The sequence below is a fragment of the Oncorhynchus tshawytscha genome, linkage group LG07, assembly GCF_018296145.1.
Source record: "Oncorhynchus tshawytscha isolate Ot180627B linkage group LG07, Otsh_v2.0, whole genome shotgun sequence".
Lineage (NCBI taxonomy): Eukaryota > Metazoa > Chordata > Actinopteri > Salmoniformes > Salmonidae > Oncorhynchus > Oncorhynchus tshawytscha.
The window spans coordinates 12,351,867-12,372,406 of record NC_056435.1 but is presented as its reverse complement, the minus strand read 5'-3'; the positions used below and the strand labels follow the sequence as shown (position 1 = coordinate 12,372,406).

The following is a 20,540-nucleotide window of genomic DNA, read 5'->3' as shown; positions in this document are numbered from 1 at the left end:
GGATACATTTTTCTTTGACTAGTAATTCCATCGTCCAACGATGTCAATATTCATAAAATAACATCCCATTCACACCAATAACCCCTGGGAAATGAGCATAAATACCACTAACCTTGTTCTGGAAGAGAGAGCAAGTCGTTTTGTCAAAGTGTGAAGCCCTAGCTTTGCCCACAGACAGGAACAGAGTGAGAATTACTAATAGTGGGAAAGAGAGCTTGAGAAACACCAGCGCTCCTCGGTAAACATGAGTGAACTTTGGAGTCTTGCCGAAGAGACTAATGACATCTCACAAGCCCGTCCATTAGCAGAGTGGGAAACTTGTCCCCACACAGAACAAAAAGGAGAGGGATACGCTCCCTCAGCCTGCCTGCCAAAGCGCTGCCTGGTGAGGGGGGATGGGGAGAGGGGATGGGGAGGAGGGGATGTCTGCCATCACCTGATCCTCTCAGACGAATGGCTGGCCGTCAATACTGGGCCAACGAACTGAGTGACACACACACACACAAAGAGGTTAAAAAAGTTCAGCCATTTTTCACCAGGTATAAGGGGGGTGGGGGAGACCGCGTCCTGCTTTCGTTCCCCCCCCCGACACAAACTCTATTCTAATCACTGAATGAAATTGAGTGGAAGAAATAGAACACGTGTTAAAACTTTTTATTTTTTTAAGTCTATACACAGGCCAAGACATTTTGGGGATGTTCAGTTGTCTCTCAACTCATCTCTTGCTTTCTATGGGCATGGTGCTTGTATAGGCTGCTTGTCTATTAGTTTGAGACCAAATGGTGTCATTGTGTTATTTCATGATCATTTGATGATTTACCCAAATATTTCCGAAGAAGTCCACTGTTTGCCAACTAGGGGGCCTCAGGCAGATTTCAGTAGATAAAACTACAAAATGACATTGTGAAATGTCATTTTGTCTTAATGTGATTTCTGATGTAGGGGGTCCCCATATATTTGTTTAAGCGTTTCAGTGAGTCTTGAAACAGAAACGATTTACAACCCCTGGCCTAGCCTACATGGCAGGCAAAGGATGTAAATTGCCATTGATTATGTACCAGGTTAATTCCATTTAGCAGGCTACCAAGTATGCAAGGGTACACACACACACACACACACACACAAGGCCTGATTGGATGTGGGTTGTGGCAGAGATTAGCAATAGCCACTCAGGGCTAAACTGATTAACAGGGAGAAACAGCCTGGCCTCCATTGGCCTTCCGAAGGCCAAAACAGGCTAAACTTGGCCAAGATGTTCAGCAGCAGAAGGTCCCGAGCCATGTCTGAACAAATAAGACAAACCCACAGAAGTCAACAACCAACCAAGCCCAGTCTACACTCTCCCGAAACCAGTGTCAGGCAGTAGAATATATTTTAATTTATAGTTTGTGGTTGCCCACAGCCTCAAGCAGTTGGAGTCAACAAATGTACCAGTCATGTCTATAAAGTTCTTATAAATTCTGGCGCGATCCTCGACTGCTCCCTAAACAGGACTTACCAGTAGGTATAGTATGCGATCGCCAGCACCACCAGTGCCCCACACAGCCCTGTAAAGAGCATCACGGCCCCCTGGTTCAGCATCTTCACCCCCCTCCTTGATTACCTCACCCCCAAGGAAAGAAAAAAGGATCACGGAAAAGAAAGAGATGAAAATCTCCAAAGCGTTTTAAGAGGAGGACGAGGGGGAGTCAGTGTCCACGGTGCCCGAGACTCATGCTAATACGCATAGGAGACCAACTATGATGACAGCATGAACACTAAATCCCAAGGAAAAGAGGAGGATGAGGAGGGAGCGTCCATCTGCGCAACAAGAAAGCAACTCAGGTGAGAAACGAAAGAGCTAGTCGGTGACGGCTTCGCACCAGATCCCCACAAGACGAGAACAATAATCAAGACACACTGGTTTAAAAAAGTGTTAAAACAGACGGAACACAGAAGGAGCCTCTCCTTTGTACAGGGAGGAAAATGAGAGATGTTGGATAACAACGCTCTAATCTGGCCCAGAACAGATTAGCACTGCTTAGTGCTCTTGCAGAAGCACCCTGGATAAATCACCATCCATTTGTACGGGGGGTTTGGGTGGAGAAGCTCAGCTGCTGTGATGGGTCCAGCAATGAGGAAGGGCCTGGGTCGTGTTCAATAGTCACCAAAATGGAAGAAAGCAGATGGAAACTGGGAGTGCCTGGATTGGTCTGAAAATGCAAATTTTTACTTTCCGTTGCTCAATGTTTTAAAACGCTTTGTTACAGTCCAGGAATAGATATAGCCCTTGGTTCACTCCAGACCTGTCTGCCCTCAACCAGCACAAAACTTCCTGTGGTGGACTGCAATAGCATCGAATAGTCCCCGCGATATGCAACTGTTCAGGGAAGTTAGGAACCAACATACACAGGCAGTTAGCTTTCCTAAGGCTAGCTCTTTCAAACATAAATTTGCATCCTGTAGCTCTAACTCCAAAAGGTTTTGGGACACTGTGAAGTCCATGGAGAACAAGAGCACCTCCTCCCAGCTGCCCACTGCATTGAGGCTAGGTAACACTGTCACCACCGATAAATCCACGATAATTGAGAATTTCAATAAGCATTTCTCTACGGCTGGCAATGCTTTCCTCCTGGCTACCCCAAACCAAGCCAACAGCTCCAAGCCTCCCCAGCTTCTCCGTCACACAAATCCAGATAGCAGATGTTCTGAAAGAGCTGCAAAACCTGGACCCGTGCAAATCAGCTGGGCTAGACAATCTGGACCCTCGCTTTCTAAAATTATCTGCCAAAATTATTGCAACCCCTATTACCAGTCTGTTCAACCTCTCTTTCATATCGTCTGAGATCCCTAAAGATTGGAAAGCTGCCGCGGTCATCCCCCTCTTCAAAGGGGGTGACACTCTAGACCCAAACTGTTATACACCTATATCCATCCAATAAGTGGACACTACAAATACCTAGGTGTCTGGCTTGACTGTAAACTCTCCTTCCAGACTCATATTAAACATCTCCAATCCAAAATTAAATCTAGAATCAGCTTTCTATTCCGCAACAAAGCCTCCTTCACTCATGCTGCCAAACATACCCTCGTAAAACTGACCATCCTACCAATCCTCGACTTCAGTGATGTCATTTACAAAAGCCTCCAACACTCTACTCAGCAAACTGGATGCAGTCTATCACAGTGCCATCCGTTTTGTCACCAAAGCCCCATATACCACCCACCACTGCGACCTGTATGCTCTAAATCGGCTGGCTCTCGCTACATATTCGTCGCCAGACTCACTGGCTCCAGGTCATCTATAAGTCTTTGCTAGGTAAAGCTCTGCCTTAACTCAGGTTCAGTGGTCACAATAACAACACCCACCCGTAGCACGCGCTCCAGCAGGTATATCTCACTTGTCATTCTCAAAGCCAACACCTCCTTTGGCCGTCTTTCCTTCCAGTTCTCTGCTGCAAATGACTGGAACGAATTGCAAAAATCGCTGAAGCTGGAGACTTATATTTCCCTCAACTTTAAACATCAGCTATCCGAGCATCTAACCGATCGCTGCAGCTGTACATAGCCCATCTACCTACCTCATCCCCATATTGTTTTGATTTAATTTTCTGCTCTTTTGCATACTAGTATCTCTACTTGCACATCATCATCTGCACATCTATCACTCCAGTGCTAAATTGTAATTACTTGCTACTATGGTCTATTTATTGCCTTACCTACTCACACCATTTGCACACACTGTATATAGACTTTATTTTGTTTTTAATCTATTGTGTTATTGACTGTACACTTGTTTATTCCATGTGTAACTCTGTTGTTGTTTGTGTCGCACTGCTTTGCTTTATCTTGGCCAGGTCGCAGTTGTAAATGAGAACTTATTCTCAATTACCTGGTTAAATAAAGGTGAAATAAATAAATAACACCATCCAACCCCACCTACTGGTGGACAAGCTGGTGAATTTGGGTGTCAACTCTCTACTGATCAAGTGAATTAATAGTTTCCTTGTGAACCGTACTCAACAAGTGAAGTTTAAATCTGTCATCTCTACACCTAGAATGGTAAATACGGTAGCCCCTCAAGTTTGCGTACTTTCACCGATACTGTACACAAACGATTGTCAAACCTCTGACTCAGCCCACACATTTTTTTTAATATGCAGTTGACATCGCTGTTGTGGGTTTCCTCTACTCAGACCAAGCCTCTCTTCAAGGTTTTGACAGAGAAACAGCTCAATTCATCCAGTGGTATGCAGATAACTTTCTTGAAATTAACGTTAAGAAAACAAAGAGATGGAAATTGATTTCCGAAGGAACAAAACTCCACTACCTCCTACGAAGATCAATGGGAAATCAGTCGATAGAGTGACCACATAAGTACCGAGGAATCGAAATAGACAAGCTGAAATCCAATGACTGTGCCTTTGCAAAGATTTTTTTTTTTTTATGCAAACTGAACCATTTTAAATGTTGACCACCATATCTTACAAATGTTCTATAAATCTGTCCTGCAGAGTATGCTGTCCTTTGGTCTGATATGTGTGTTTGGAAACATGTCATTTGTATAGATCAAGAATCAACCACCAACCTGTACACAAAACTCATCCTCATAAAACAGCATTTTACAGGACAGTACGAATCCCATTCACTCAAAATTCAGTCACAGCAGCAGCCGGACAAGGGGAAAGAGACTTCTTCAAAAGAAAAGCATAACAGAAAGATATGGGGAATCTTTTATTCCAACAGCCAATAGTCTGTTGATCCCTTGAGTACACAACATATTGCAATTTTATTGAAATGTGTAGCTAGTGCACTTTAAATGAATTATATTGTTTTATGTACGTCTTTTTAGGCACCTGACCAAATTAATTCCCCCCTGGTGGGATAATAAAGTTGATCTGAATGAGTAAATGCCACAGGCAGTGACTAAGTCCAATTCATATTCTAGACAACATAATTTCACAGTTTCACATTACATTTCTTCCTCTATAAGTGACGTTTCACCCTTCTCTCCCCATCCAAGAGCAAACATAGCTTCTAAAAATCTCTGGCATTCCAAGCAGTGGGGAAGAGGGTGGGTTTCAAACGTGTTGAATGCTGTGGAGTGTGAGAAAACAATATCACTATGTATCCAAACAAACACGTGTTAGTCAACTCCTCTTTAAAGGAACAAAGCCTATATAATTATATGACCCACTGGCAGTAATTACAAGGTTAACCAAATTTACAAGGTTATCGGAATTTATTATGGCAACATGCAAATCTGCAAACTCCTGAAAACATCTATGCAACCAGACAATGTGAAAGATTAGGTATAAAGGCTTCAAATTGGAAGTACACAGAGACATTTTATGAGATTAGTATGGAATGACGTTTCAGTCTTTGCATGTCATAAAAGATACGTCAAATAACACTATTTGACACACCAAATAAACTTGTTGACCAATCAGGACCTGAATATGACTGCACGTCACATAATAATTTAACACGTTCATAATTGTTTTATTACGTTATTATTCGTTATTACAACATCACTTGTATTTCATATGTCACAGCGATTCACCGACACGTGCTATGATGCTGGTAAAGTTGTCTCTTGCACCTGCCGCAAGAGACAGACACACTTCCCCCAAACTCTGGGACAGTACTGGTCAGAAAAAAAGCTAACTAGCTGATGGATGCAAACAATGTTCTCCCCCCAAAACATTGCAATTCTACATCAGTTTAAGTAGCTATAGTTAGCTAGCTAACTTAAAATACCCCTACATATAAGACAGTTATTGGATTTGGTTGATGATCGTTGGACCCAGTCAAGCCACACTAGCGAGATTAAGCTAGCTCGCTGCTTATAACTCTAGTTTGGGGCAACAGTGCTAGGTAGCTGACTAGCTTGTTTAGTTTTTGTTAGCTAGCTAGTTATTTTCATGAACTGAAGTTCGATTTCAATAGAACAACAAGTGGCTGGCCAACTAATACGTAGTCACATATATTCCTTAATCATTGCTAAGAATGTTGAAAATGATTGCAGTTTCTGATCATTTTTCCTGGCTGGTCGTATTGGTTCTAGATAAGTACCCAAGCTAAAGCTACTTAGCTAGCTACCCCAGAAGTTGCTAATAACATCTGTATCAAAGACATTTGTGATTGACTTTGTCATACTGCAAACCGAAGTCAGCGCAGTAGGGAGACAGCCTACCTCTAGTTTCCAAACTGTTATCAACGGTGACAAAATGCTTGATTATTATTCTGTATTTCGACTAGCTAGGATTAATCAGGTGAAACTGCTTGGGATGTGGTTGGCAGGCAGACAGAACCAGCAAGATCACCATCCTTTCTCCCCTGCCTCTGGGATAGTTGCATGTCGGGGAGAATGTTGGACAACCTAGCGAACATTTGTGATTTTGCTTGTTATTTCAAATGCTCACACATATGTTTTCACATTCGGTCTAACACATAATGGCTTATTACCAACGCAGTATTGTAAACACATTGTGGCCGGTGTGTGTGTGCTTCTTTGTAGCCCAATTGTTTTTACAGTGCTCCTGACCTTAGTGGTGGCACTTGGCTTAGTTGCGCATGCAAATTCAGCACGCACAACATTGTTGTAATATAAGTTGGCTATTTGGCACATCAAATTAAAAGCTTATTTGATGTTTCGTCTTTTTTGACACGCAAAGACCCAAACGGCATCCATAAATACGTGTTGAAGGTTGAGGAGTTTGGGGCAGTGTTGCCAACTCCTCAGTAAGGAAAGTAGCTATAGGCTGTCCTAAAAGTCGCTAAATGACATCATCACCTCATTTGCATAATTGCCCATGTGCATGTAATTGTGATGGACGCCGTAGGAGGGAGGAATAACGTTGTGGGAGAGACAAAAAGTGAGTTAAAAAAAACACCCTAAATATGTTTAGAACTACAAATGAACTTTCTTCTGTCGATTCTTGTTTTTTTTTATGTCACAATTCCAACCCTTCCAACTCCGGCGGAGTTACTTCGTTTTTTGAATGTAAGCCAGGGCGGGATCAGCCAGCGGTGGCTTCACGCATGCGCAAACCATTTGGACCAGTCTGGACCCGGAGTGGTGAACATCTCCTGCTCTGATTACAGCTGGGAGGGACTGCAGTGCGAGAACTGGGCTGCCTGTGAGTGCTTTGGGACGGGGGTGGGGCCCACGGCAGCACTTGCTGCCCGTTGAAAAGAGTAAGAACGGTACGTGCTTTCACATCAGTCTCCAAAAGTCTCCAATAACACCAGAAAAAGTCGCTAGATTTGTCACTAGTCACCTGTTTGAAATGTGTCGCTAGAGGGGTATGAATACTCACTAAATTTAGCGACAAAATCGCTAAGTTGGCAACACTGGTATGGGGGCAGGCAATGCTCCATATGGTCAGTTTTGAAATGGTCGACAGCCAGGGCACTGACAACCCCCATCTGGTTTTCAATGTAATTGTTATTTGGGGGATGTGAGAAGATCTATCTTCTTTTCTCCAATGGTCATTTTGAGTTATGAATTTATTACGTTTAATACAAAAATGATTTAGGCTAGTACTTTGAAGGTGATTCTCTAAACTCTTCAGATACTACTGTAACTAGTTAGCTAAACAGTGTAGTTTGAGTCATGAATGCTGATTGGCTGAACAGTATTCCAGCAGTGTGTATATCAGACAATATACCATGGGTATGACACAAACCTACCTGTTTACAGTTACATTTTGTTGACTTATAATAGCAATAGGGCACCTCGGGGTTTGTGGTATATGGCCAATATACCACTGCTAAGGGCTGTATCAAGGCACTCCGCTTCCGTGCAGTGCATAAGAACAGCCCTTACTTATATTTAAACAATAAGGCCCAAGGAGGTGTGGTATATGGCCAATATACCACGGCTAAGGGCTGTTCTTAGCCACGAGGTGCCTTATTGCTATTATACTGAACAAAAATATAAATGCAACAATTTCAAAGATTTTACTGAGTTATAGATCAGTAAGGAAATCAGTCAATTGAAATAAATGCATTAAGCGCAGATGCATATACAAATATGCATCTGTTGGTCACAGATAACTTTTAAAAAATTAAAAAATAAGGGGCGCGGATCAGAAAACCAGTCAGTATCTGGTGTGACACATGTCCTTTGTATTGACAGTCAGTATCAGTATCTGGCATGACACATGTCCTTTGTATTGAGTTGATCAGGCTATTGAGTGTGGCCTGTGGAATGTTGTGCCACTCCTCTTCAATGGCTGTGCAAAGTTGCTGGGTATTGGCGGGAACTGGAACATGCTGCAATACACGTCGATTCAGAGCATCCCAAACATGCTCAATTGGTGACAGGTCTTGTGAGTATGCAGGCCATGGAAGAAGTGGGACATTTTGAGTGATGTTGGAGGCAGTTATGATAGAGAAATTAACATTAAATTCTCTGGCAACAGCTCTGGGACATTCTTGCAATCAGCAAGCCAATTGCACACTCCCTCAAAATGAGAAATATGTGGCATTGTGTTGTGTGACAACCTCACCTTTTAGAGTGCCATTTTATTGTCCCCAGTACAAGGTGCACCTGTGTAATAATGATCATGCTGTTTAATCAGCTTATTGATATGCCACACCTGTCAGGTGGAAGGATTATCTTGGCAAAAAAACAAATTTGTGCACAACATTTTAAAGAAATAAGCTTTTTGTTCGTATAGAACATTTATAGGATCTTATATTTCAGCTCATGAAACATGGGACCAACACTTAACATGTTTGCGTTTCTATTTTTGTTCAGTGTATAAACTGTTTGCCAACACAATTAGAACAGTAAACAAGTAATGTTTCATCATACCTGTTGTATATTGTCTGATATACCACAGCTTTCAGCCAATCAGCATCTGGGACCCAAACTACCTGGGGTGTATTCATTACTGCCCTTTTTGTCATCGTGCTAGCTGGCAGTAGCAACAGCAGGCATTATAGATTGGCACATTGTGGCTGTGGTAACTAGTAAAAACCACAAAGTCAAAATGGCCTATCTCGTAAAATTCAGGAAAACAAAACCTTAATTTAAGGTTATGGTTAGGCATAATGTTAGCAGTGTGGTTAGGGTTAGTTTTCAAATCTGATTTTAAGAAATTGTAGAAATAGGTGGGGTTTAAGACTTTGTGGCTGTGGTAACAAGTGACGACCACGTCGTGTTCAACAACACAAAGGAGCTGATTGGCTGACACTGCCATTCCAAAATTTCTGTGGTGGTTACTACAAGCTAGCATGAGGACGAAAAAGGCTGTTTTCCTGGAAAACTAGCAGTATTTTAATATTTTCGATGGAGCAGTGTTGATAAAAGTAAAACCTGGAGTACAGAGGCATATCCCATCCCTGCATTACGGTATGTTTTATGACCCGATATCTCGTGCCGGCTCCACTGTGTCTTAATGTAACCAGGATCGCATTCTGACCCCAGTGCAGCTCAGTGTAAACAAGCGTAACGGTCGGTATCTTCCGGCAAGCTACTGTGCATGAGAAATGGTGGTGCAGCGGTCTAAGGCACTGCATCTCAGAGCAAGAGGCGTCACTACAGTCCCTGGTTCGATTCCAGGCTGTATCACATCCGGCCGTGATTGGGAGTCCCATAGGGCGGCGCACAATTGGCCCAGTGTCGTCCAGGTTTGGCACGGGATAGGCCGTCATTGTAAATAAGAATTTCTTCCTAACTGACTTGCCAAGTTAAATATATAACAATATATTTTTTAAATGACCTAGATGTTCATTGACTAGTAGGCGGCATTCTGCCTTCCTAATTTTCAGCCATTGGCTTCACCGACCACTCTCATGTGAACTACAATCTGTGTTTTAACGTTTAGGAACGTCCATAATCATTGCTTGCGAAACTGCTTTCGAAATACACTGCTCAAAAAAATAAAAGGGAACACTAAAATTACACATCCTAGATCTGAATGAATGAAATATTCTTATTAAATAGTTTTTTCTTTACATACTTGAATGTGCTGACAACAAAATCAAACAAAAATTATCAATGGAAATCAAATTTATCAACCCATGGAGGTCTGGATTTGGAGTAACACTCAAAATTAAAGTGGAAAACCACACTACAGGCTGGTCCAACTTTGATGTAATGTCCTTAAAACAAGTCAAAATGAGGCTCCGTAGTGTGTGTGGCCTCCACGTGCCTGTATGTCCTCCCCACAACGCCTGGGCATGCTCCTGATGAGGTGGCGGATGGTCTCCTGAGGGATCTTCTCCCAGATCTGGACTAAAGCATCCGCCAACTCCTGGACAGTCTGTGGTGCAACGTGGCGTGGCGTTGGTGGATGGAGCTTGACATGATGTCCCAGATGTGCTCAATTGGATTCAGGTCTGGGGAACGGGCGGGCCAGTCCATAGCATCAATGCCTTTCTCTTGCAGGAACTGCTGACACACTCCAGCCACATGAGGTCTAGCATTGTCTTGCATTAGGAGGAACCCAGGGCCAACCGCACCAGCATATGGTCTCACAAGGGGTCTGAGGATCTCATCTCGGTACCTAATGGCAGTCAGGCTACCTCTGGCGAGCACATGGAGGGCTGTGCGGCCCCCCAAAGAAATGCCACCCCACACCATGACTGACCCACCGCCAAACCGGTCATGCTGGAGGATGTTGCAGGCAGCAGAACGTTCTCCATGGCGTCTCCAGACTCTGTCACGTCTGTCACATGTGCTCAATGTGAACCTGCGTTCATCTTTGAAGAGCACAGGGCGCCAGTGGCGAATTTGCCAATCTTGGTGTTCTCTGGCAAATGCCAAACGTCCTGCACGGTGTTGGGCTGTAAGCACAACCCCCACCTGTCTCCTGGTAGCGCCTCCATGCTCTGGACACTACGCTGACAGACACAGCAAACCTTCTTGCCACAGCTCGCATTGATGTGCCATCCTGGATGAGCTGCACTACCTGAGCCACTTGTGTGGGTTGTAGACTCCGTCTCATGCTACCACTAGAGTGAAAGCACCGCCAGCATTCAAAAGTGACCAAAACATCAGCCAGGAAGCATAGGAACTGAGAAGTGGTCTGTGGTTATCACCTACAGAACCACTCCTTTATTGGGGGTGTCTTGTTAATTGCCTATAATTTCCACCTGTTGTCTATTCCATTTGTACAAAAGCATGTGAAATTTATTGTCAATCAGTGTTGCTTCCTAAGTGGACAGTTTGATTTCACAGAAGTGTGATTGACTTGGAGTTACATTGTGTTGTTTAAGTGTTCCCTTCATTTTTTTGAGCAGTGTACATGGCCCTTATCTTTCATCAGCGAGAAAGAATACTTCAAATAAAATATACACTTACTGTAGCAGTTTTGCACAGATCCATACCAGCTTAGAGTGCCTCCATTCGAGGAAACTACACTTCCGCTACACTTCCTGAGTTACGCTTACACAGTTGTTCAGAGCATGCTAGATAGCTTAACACAGGCGGTCGCCTCGTCTTCCATATGTTTTCCGTAAACAAGCGCTGTAACATGGAGATATGACCGTGTGGAAACACTAACCCTATCAAAGTTTGTATGAATTTAACCTAGTTTTTTTTTTTTATTAAAATTCTCGCTGATATGAAAGATAAGGTCATTATGGTTCTGAAAACATACCACAAGCGCCACGTGTTAATGTTCAGGTTGAGCTTCGGAGCTCTTAACAAAACTCCCCCTACAGAAAATGCCTTGACTCTTATGTGACTTATGTATAATGTAATGGAACTGAGTCATGATCAAGGGCTAGTGGTTGACTGACATTAGCTGATCTAATTCATTCACACGTGGGAGCGTATTATGAACATAAATAGTTGCTGGTTAATTCCGCATGCATATTTATACTGACTTTAGTTAGCTAACACACTCCAATTTTCATGTGAATGACAGCATTAACTGAAAGTCACAGCTAGCTAGCTAGGCTAACTTCTAGCTATCTAGTTTCTCTCTAACGTTAACTCGAACTTGGTTGTAACCATAATATGTGACTGGAGTTGAGCCTATTATTTAAATTATTTCAAGTCTGTAGCCTACAAATAAATCAATTGTGAAGTATTTGCGAGTGCGACACACTAGGTTGGCTGGAACATTAAGCGCTTAAGCATTTAAACAACATTTTGTTGTATTAAATAATTAGTTAAATACTTACAATTAAATTAAATAAAAAATGCCTTACTAGGCTCAGTCTACAGAGTCTGTTGCTTCAGGCCCATGAGATGGTGCAGGCCAGCAGCGGAGAACACCCTCTCGGCACAGTGTGGTGGCAGGACAACAACCTCTCCCTCAATGTGAGCAAGACAAAGGAGCTGATTGTGGACTACAGGAAAAGGCCGGCCGAACAAGCCCCCATTAACATCGACGGGGCTGTAATGTAGCGGGTCATGAGTTTCAAGTTCCTTGGTGTCCACATCACCAACGAACTATCATTGTCCAAACACACCAAGACAGTCGTAAAGAGGGCACGACAACACCTTTTCCCCCTCAGGAGACTGAAAAGATTCTTGGAACAACTACTTCAAGGTCTCAGAATGAGTGACGTCACTGATTTAAACGCTATTAGCGCGCACCACCGCTAACTAGCTAGCCATTTCACATCAGTTACACGTGGCAGGCTGACCACCTGTTACGCGAGTGCAGCAAGGAGCCAAGTTAAGTTGCTAGCTAGCATTAAACTTATCTTATAAAAAACAATCAATCTTCACATAATCACTAGTTAACTAAACATGGTTGATGATATTAATAGTTTACCTAGCTTGTCCTCCGTTGCATATAATCAACGCGGTGCCTGTTAATTTATCATCGAATCACAGCCTACTTCAACTTCGCCAAACGGGTGATGATTTAACAAAAGCGCATTTGCGAAAAAAGCACTGTTGTTGCACCAATGTACCTAACCGTAAACATCAATGCCTTTCTTAAAATCAATACACAAGTATATTTTTTTAAACATGCATATTTAGTTAAATTAAATTCAAGTTAGCAGGTAATATTAACTAGGGAAATTGTGTCACTTCTCTTGCGTTCAGTGCAAGCAGAGTCAGAGTATATGCAGCAGTTTGGGCCGCCTTGCTCGTTGCGAACTGTGTGAAGACCATTTCTTCCTAACAAAGATCGTAATTAATTTGCCTGATTTTTACATAATTATGACATAATATTGAGGGTTGTACAATGTAACAGCAATATTTAGACTTAGGGTTGCCACCCGTTCAATAAAATACATAACGGTTCTAGATTTCACTGAAAGAATAAACGTTTTGTTTTCGAAATGATCATTTCCGGATTTGACCATATTAATGACCTACGGCTTGTATTTCTGTGTGTTTATTATATTAATTAAGTCTATGATTTGATATTCGATAGAGCAGTCTGACTGAGCGGTGGTAGGCAGCAGCAGGCTCGTAAGCATTCATTCAAACAGCACTTTCCTGCGTTTGCCAGCAGCTCTTCACAATGAAGCTTGAAGCACAGCACTGTTTATTACTTCAAGCCTATCAACTCCTGAGATTAGGCTGGCAATACTAAAGTGCCTATAAGAACATCCAATAGTCAAAGTTATATGAAATACAAATGGTATAGAGAGAAATAGTCCTATAATAACTACAACCTAAAACGTCTTAACTGGGAATATTGAAGACTCATGTTAAAAGGAACCACCAGCTTTCATATGTTGTCATGTTCTGAGTAAGGAACTTAAATATGTTAGCTTTTTTACATGGCACATATTGCACTTTTACTTTCTCCAACACTTGTGTTTTTGCATTATTTAAACCAAATTGAACATGTTTCCTTATGTGTTTGAGACTAAATTGATTTTATTTATGTATTATATTAAGTTAAAATAAAAAAAGTGTTCATTCAGTATTGTTGTAATTATCATTATTACAATTCAACAAAAAAATAAACGTCCCTTTTTCAGGATCCTGTCTTTCAAAGATAATTCATAAAAATCCAAATAACTTAACAGATCTTCATAGTAAAGGGTTTAAACACTGTTTCCCATGCTTGTTCAATGAACCATAAAAAAATGTATGAACATACACCTGTGGAACGGTCGTTAAGACACTAACAGCTTACCGATGGTAGGCAATTAAGGTCACAGTTATGAAAACTTAGGACACTAAAGAGGCCTTTCTATGGACTCTGAAAAACACCAAAAGAAAGATGCCCAGAGTCCCTGCTTATCTGCGTGAACATGCCTTAGGCATGCTGCAAGGAGGCATGAGGACTGCAGAAGTGGCCAGGGCAATAAATTGCAATGTATGTACTGTGAGACACCTTGGTGGAAGAGTGGGGTAACATCTCACTGCAAGAACTGACAAATCTGGTGCAGTCCATGAGGAGATGCACTGCAGTATTTAATGCAGCTGGTGGCCATACCAGATACTGACTGTTACTTTTTTGACCCCCCCCCCCCTTTGTTCAGGGACACATTATTCAATTTCTGTTAGTCACATGTCTGTGGATCTTGTTCAGTTTATGTCTCAGTTGTTAAATCTTGTTATGTTCATACAAATATTTACACAAAACCTCTTGGAACTACCCATCCCGGATCCGGGGGAATTGTCATCAACTACACTAATTAGCATAGCACAACGGTCAAAAAATATTACTAGAAAATATTCATATTCATGAAATCACATGCGAAATATAGTGAAACAAAGCTTAGCCTTTTGTTAATCACCCTGTCATCTCAGATTTTGAAATTATGCTTTACAGCCAAAGCAAGACAAGCGTCTGTGTAAGTTTATCGATAGCCTAGCATAGCATTATGTCCAGCTAGCAGCAGGAAGCTTGGTCACGAAAATCAGAAAAGCAATCAAATTAATTGTTTACCTTTGATGATCTTCGGATGTTTTCACTCACGAGACTCCCAGTTAGACAGCAAATGTTCCTTTTGTTCCATAAAGATTATTTTTATACCCAAAATACCTCTGTTTGTTGGTCACATTATGTTGAGAAATCCACCGGAAATAGCGGTCACGACAACGCTGAAAAAAAAAATCTAAATTATATCCATAATATCGACAGAAACATGGCAAACGTTTTTTATAATCAATCCTCAAGGTGTTTTTCAAATCTATTTGATAATATATCAACCGGGACAATTGGCTTTTCAGTATAGCGAGAGGAAAAATGACTACCTCTGTCTTTTACGCAAGAATCACTCTGAGAGCCCTCAGCTGGCCACTTACGCAAAGTAGTCGTTTATGCTCATTCTTCAACATTAAGGCGTGAAACTACGTCAAAATGCTGTAGACACCTTAGGGAATACGTAGAAAAAGGAATCTGGTTGATATCCCTTTCAATGGTCAATAGGGGTACATAGGAACACAACGGTTTCAAAATAAGAGGCACTTCCTGATTGGATTTTCTTCGGGTTTCACCTGCAATATCAGTTCTGTTATACTCACAGACAATATTTTGACAGTTTTGGAAACTTTAGAGTGTTTTCTATCCTAAGCTGTCAATTATATGCATATTCTAGCATCTGGTCCTGAGGAATAGACGGTTTACTTTGGGAATTATATTTTTCCAAAAAATAAAAATAGTGCCCCCTAGTTTCAAGAGGTTATTAAGTTTGCTGAAAATAAACGCAGTTGACAGTGAGAGAACGTTTCTTTTTTTATAAAAAAAAATGACCGATTAATCGGGATCAGCTTTTTTTGTTCCTCCAATAAATCGGTATCGGCGTTGAAAAATCTGAATCGGTCAACCTCTACAAGACATGTCTGATTCGCGCCTGTCTGAGTGGACTAATCCACTGTGGATGCCGTGGGGGTGGTGCAGTCCATCACTAAGACATGTGCTACTGAAATTGTATATGATTAGGGAAAGGGAGATACCTAGTCAGTTGTACAACTGAAATGTGTCTCCTGGATTTAACCCAACCCCTCTGAATCAGAGAGGTGCGGGGGGCTGCCATAATCGACGTCCACGTCTTTGGGTTAACTGCTTTGCTAAGGGGGCAGAACGACAGATATTTACCTTGTCAGCTCAGGGATTCTATCCAGCAACCTTTCAGTTACTGGCCCAATGCGCTAACCACTAGGCCACCTTATATTATGTAAGAACAATGGTGCAACACTAATAAAAATAATATTATTTTATAACAAATGCACATTCTCCTGTGTTGGATAACAATCGCTGTCTGTGGTTCTGAAACATCAGTGTGTTGTTGAATAGGTGCCTTTTCCTAGACAATGTTGCTATGTGCCTAATAGCAAAGTTAACCAGCATATTGGTGTTGAGAACAATGTGACGGAAATAGCAGCGGAGTTAGGAGACGAGAACTGTTTTGTGCAAAACGCAAGGTAAGCCTACACAAAGCACAGCCTTTCTTTTAAGTGCTACTAAAATCCCTTATGGGAAAAATGAATGGTGGAAAAACAATTGGAACCATTTCTTGTTTGACCTGGTACTCTATAGCAGCACACAAGTAGTTTACAAAAAAACAAATACTAAAAATAAAAATGTCAAAAAAGTAGCCTACAAATGCATGATGGGCAGGCACACCGACAGTGCATACCATTTTGTGCAATAACACTATCATCTGAATGTGTACAAGAAAGGTTCAACATTCAGCTTCTACTACCATTTCTGTCAAGCCGTCTACGGGTACAGTTTGATGCATATGTTCAATAAATCCAATGTATGCGCCACACAGAACGTACTACAACTGCCTCTGCAACGCAATGCTGTAAGGCAAACGCAGCGTGCCATTGGAAATGAATATACTTCTGGTACCAAAATGCAAAAACACCCAGTGTGATAGAGGCGTGAGCTCACGAAGTGAGCGCTACTGGAGAAGGCCGAAGCTCCAGCCTTGGAAAACTCGTTCTGCGCTCCAGTCAAATTGGGCACGCTCCGCTCACATACTGTGGTCATACCTACCAAACCTGAGTCCAGACTGCTATGCAGTGATATGTTAAATTAGGTGGCATGTTAGCTAGCTACTGCAGTGGTTTTACCTATCTAGTTAACCAGGGGTGTATTCATTACGGAAACCGTTTACCAACCAAACGGAAATGAGGCGGGACCTACTTGCATTTGTCCAATAGAAACTCCGGGTTAGGTTTTCCGTCTGAGTAAACGTTTTGCAACAGAAATATTATTTACACCTCTGCTAACTTGGATAGCATTTTAGCTTAGCTAACGTTACCTGATTTCTGGATCCCGACGACGAGTAATGTTACCAAACAGATCCAACGCTTTGGTTTTCAACTCAACACAAATAACATTGGTGTCTTCGCACCACAGAGTCATAGACGCATTTATTTTTCAATATAAAGGTTTATCTTTTAGCTAGCTAGCTACATCCTTCTGTGAAACATGCAACTTCCTGTCTATCCAACCACAAACTCTGTCCCCCTGGAAACAATGCAAAACAATAAAGAGTATCTATTATATTTCCAAGATAATCGAGTGACCGCTCTAACAATGGTAATACGTGTCCTCAAAGATGGAAGGCAGGCGGGATTCTAGCCAATGAGAGGCCAGATACGCGTGTGCACAACAGTCACAACACCATAGACACAACTCGGATATAAAGTTGATTTTTCTGCCGAAATGCTACGTGCATCCAATTATATCAGTGCACCCGTAACAACCTAACAATTACCGAACTTATATTGGATCAAATAAGCCTCACGTAGCAAATTCATATTTTTTTTGTTGACCAAATGTGACTCTCTCATCGACCTCTGGCAGAGAGTAAACACTCTCGCTTTGCCTCTTCCTCTCTGATAACAAGCCAGCGTTTCCATTATGTCCCCTTTCTCTCCCAACACCTGTGACGGAATTGTAATGCAGGTAGATATCCCTGTGACTCTTTTCATTCTGAATATGTTAGGCCACAGAGTAATGTCATCTTGGTTTCCATGGCAAAATGCTCTGATTTTAAATGTTCTCCACAAGCTGTTTATGCGTGTTGTGTCTTATAATAACTGAGGTATACACACATAAAACATTTATGATCATTAATTGACAACCCCATGCAGTGAGAGGGAATGCAGTTTTCAACAGACAGTACTGAAGACCCTCCAGAAAGTAGGTGTAAAGGCAGTACTTGACTTGGGCAGGACCTCACACTGCCAAAGGAGCTAAGAACTGGCACCTCAAATGTTCTACTGCTTGAGCTCTTGTTCCTCTTATATAATATTATCTCAAAAGTATTGTGGAGCTCTTGCACCTAAATATAAATAGTACCGGCACCCAAAATGAGTACCGGCACCTATTTAAGTCCAAGTCAAGCACTGCCTATAGGTATCATCTTAGGTATTCTAACTAGGTGCAAACTGGTATACCTGTGTTCAGTTGAGTATAGGTAGACAGCATATGTGAGTATGATCTTTCATTGACCATGCAATACAGATATACAGAATACCGTTTTTGACAAGCACCCTACCAGTGTCATGTTCATGAATTCAATGAAATAGTCAACCTTTGTTTGTCTGTCGTATTGGAGGAAAGTAATATTCATATTAGTTGCTTGTAGTAAAGTGTCCCCTGATAGGCATGCATTGGCTTACATACATGACAAGCATCGTATGGGATATGTTACCAGGAAAGTTAGTTACCCGACATTGCAGGTAGATATTGAATGTACAAAATGCAAACACCTGTCTATTTCAAATAGACATTTTCTTTTGCATCAGTTACATTTAAAAAAAATTTTTTTTTTTTTTACATACTTTCAGTTTCAGCCAACTATGGACTTCCTTGACCGGCCCCTTCCTTTGGCAGTGTGTTGATACTCATTACTTACAGAAAAAAGCAGATGGATATAATATAATCATTACTTTATTTTTATTGCATCATAACATACATATCATATATTATAAATGTGGATTTGTACACTACAATCTTCATTGTAACATGTTATAAAATATTCAGGCTCAAAAAACGAAGCACTAAAAACATTACCAAACAGTTAACACATTTCATTTGTTTGCCCATTGAGAAAAGAAAATGTAAAAAGAATATCTTCAACATAAGAACAAAACAAAAGAAGAGCCAAGCATAGACTGGTCACTGTTAAAACCACTAAGGGACAGATACAGTTACAAAGGCAGGGGGTAGTAGGGGGCACTCAGTTGCGCTTAATGCTGCATTCGTAACCAAGTGAGAAGTGGGAATTTACCACATACAACTGGGAAAAATCCACTTGAACGGCCCTCCAACTGGTAATTACTTGTGGGAAACTTGTCCACCATCCTGAGCTCCCCATTCTCCTACATGCTGACATCATCTACGAAGGATATAACCTCGATAATAGCATTTCCGGCAGTTAAATGCAACAAAACATTATTTATAAAAAATCTATTAATATGGTTTTTGAACACTATAATTTGTTTACAAGCGTGACAGCTGTATTTTTAGTTTATGGTTTTTGCAGCTTGTTGGCCATTAGTCAATCAGCGTTTCGACGAGTTCAAAGTAGGAAATTGCAACCAACTCGTTTTTTACGACTTCACAACTTGTAAATTCCCACCTCCCACTTGGTCACGAATGCTGCATTAGTCAAAGATCTCCCTTTCTGTACTGACATCATGGTTAATATTCTAGTGTTGCCTACTGTTTCTTGTATACACATGGCAAGAGTATATGTTATGATACTTTGCCAAAGGGACTATTTTAGGAGAGAGCCAACACTACAGCAAACACAGTGGTCCAAACAAAGAAACATCTTTTATTTATTTTTTATATATATTTATTACTTTTATATATTTAACCTTTATTTAAATAGGCACTACCTTGAATCAGATGGGACATTCCAAAATCTCTTCTTCCCTAATATTCAGCCAATAGCACGTGGCTCGATTGCAGTAGTGGTGAAACCCCAAAAATGGGTTAAGGATGATTGTTGACATGTAAATGCCCTACATGGGCATTTTTTCTAGACCAAGACACAAAATGTTGCACACCGTTACATGTCAACAATCATCCTTAACCCATTTTGTTTTTGTTTCACCACTACTGCACGTGCTATTGGCTGAATATTAAGGAAGAAGATACTTCGGAATGTCCTATCTGATTCAAGGCAGCGCCCTCAAATATATGTTTCAGAAATTGGCAATATCTTTAGCACAGATTCATGATCCACAGCACATGACATATTTATACATATACTTTATATATGTATAAATAACATACATTTTGTAATCCACCGTGAACGATCCCTCTACGTTTCCCCCAGGGAATGTGTTAAAACATTGCTGCAACAACAGTCAATATGTTGTTTCCATGGTTTCCCACAGAATACTGGGGGAGCTGAAGATTTAGTTATGTGACCAGACTCCATTTTGCAAGGCAACCCACTTCAGACCAACATATATATATCGTCCGAAGACACAGACAGCCTCGACCATCCAACTCCCCCAAGCTCCTACTCAAAGTACACACTCGGACCACTCAATGGCAGTTTTAGGTGCTTCCGTTTTGGAGTTCAATGCCCACATACAGTATTTGGGTTCAAAAGCTGGCACAGCCAACAAACCTCACCACCACCGACTTAGTCAGCAGCTGGGCTATTCCTACGAGAGCACCGGAAAGGCTAGTTTCTGGATG

The 20,540-nt window shown here is 41.4% G+C and overlaps 1 protein-coding gene across 5 annotated transcripts in view; it reads right to left on the bottom strand.

The window, feature by feature from the left end:
* The window catches only part of LOC112253991 (1-acyl-sn-glycerol-3-phosphate acyltransferase gamma), a 30,269-nt gene extending 12,944 nt beyond the window's left edge, over positions 1-17,325 (bottom strand). The window contains exon 1 of one of the 5 annotated variants that reach the window (XM_042324117.1): positions 17,134-17,325. The gene's annotated coding sequence lies outside the window, so the exon portion shown is untranslated. Of the gene's footprint in view, positions 1-112; positions 391-1,498; positions 1,579-14,807; positions 14,833-16,865; positions 16,900-17,133 lie in introns of those variants that run through there. The other 4 variants (XM_042324118.1, XM_042324120.1, XM_042324119.1 and 1 more) reach the window with 4 other exon arrangements.
* Between the last annotated feature and the right edge of the window lie 3,215 nt (positions 17,326-20,540).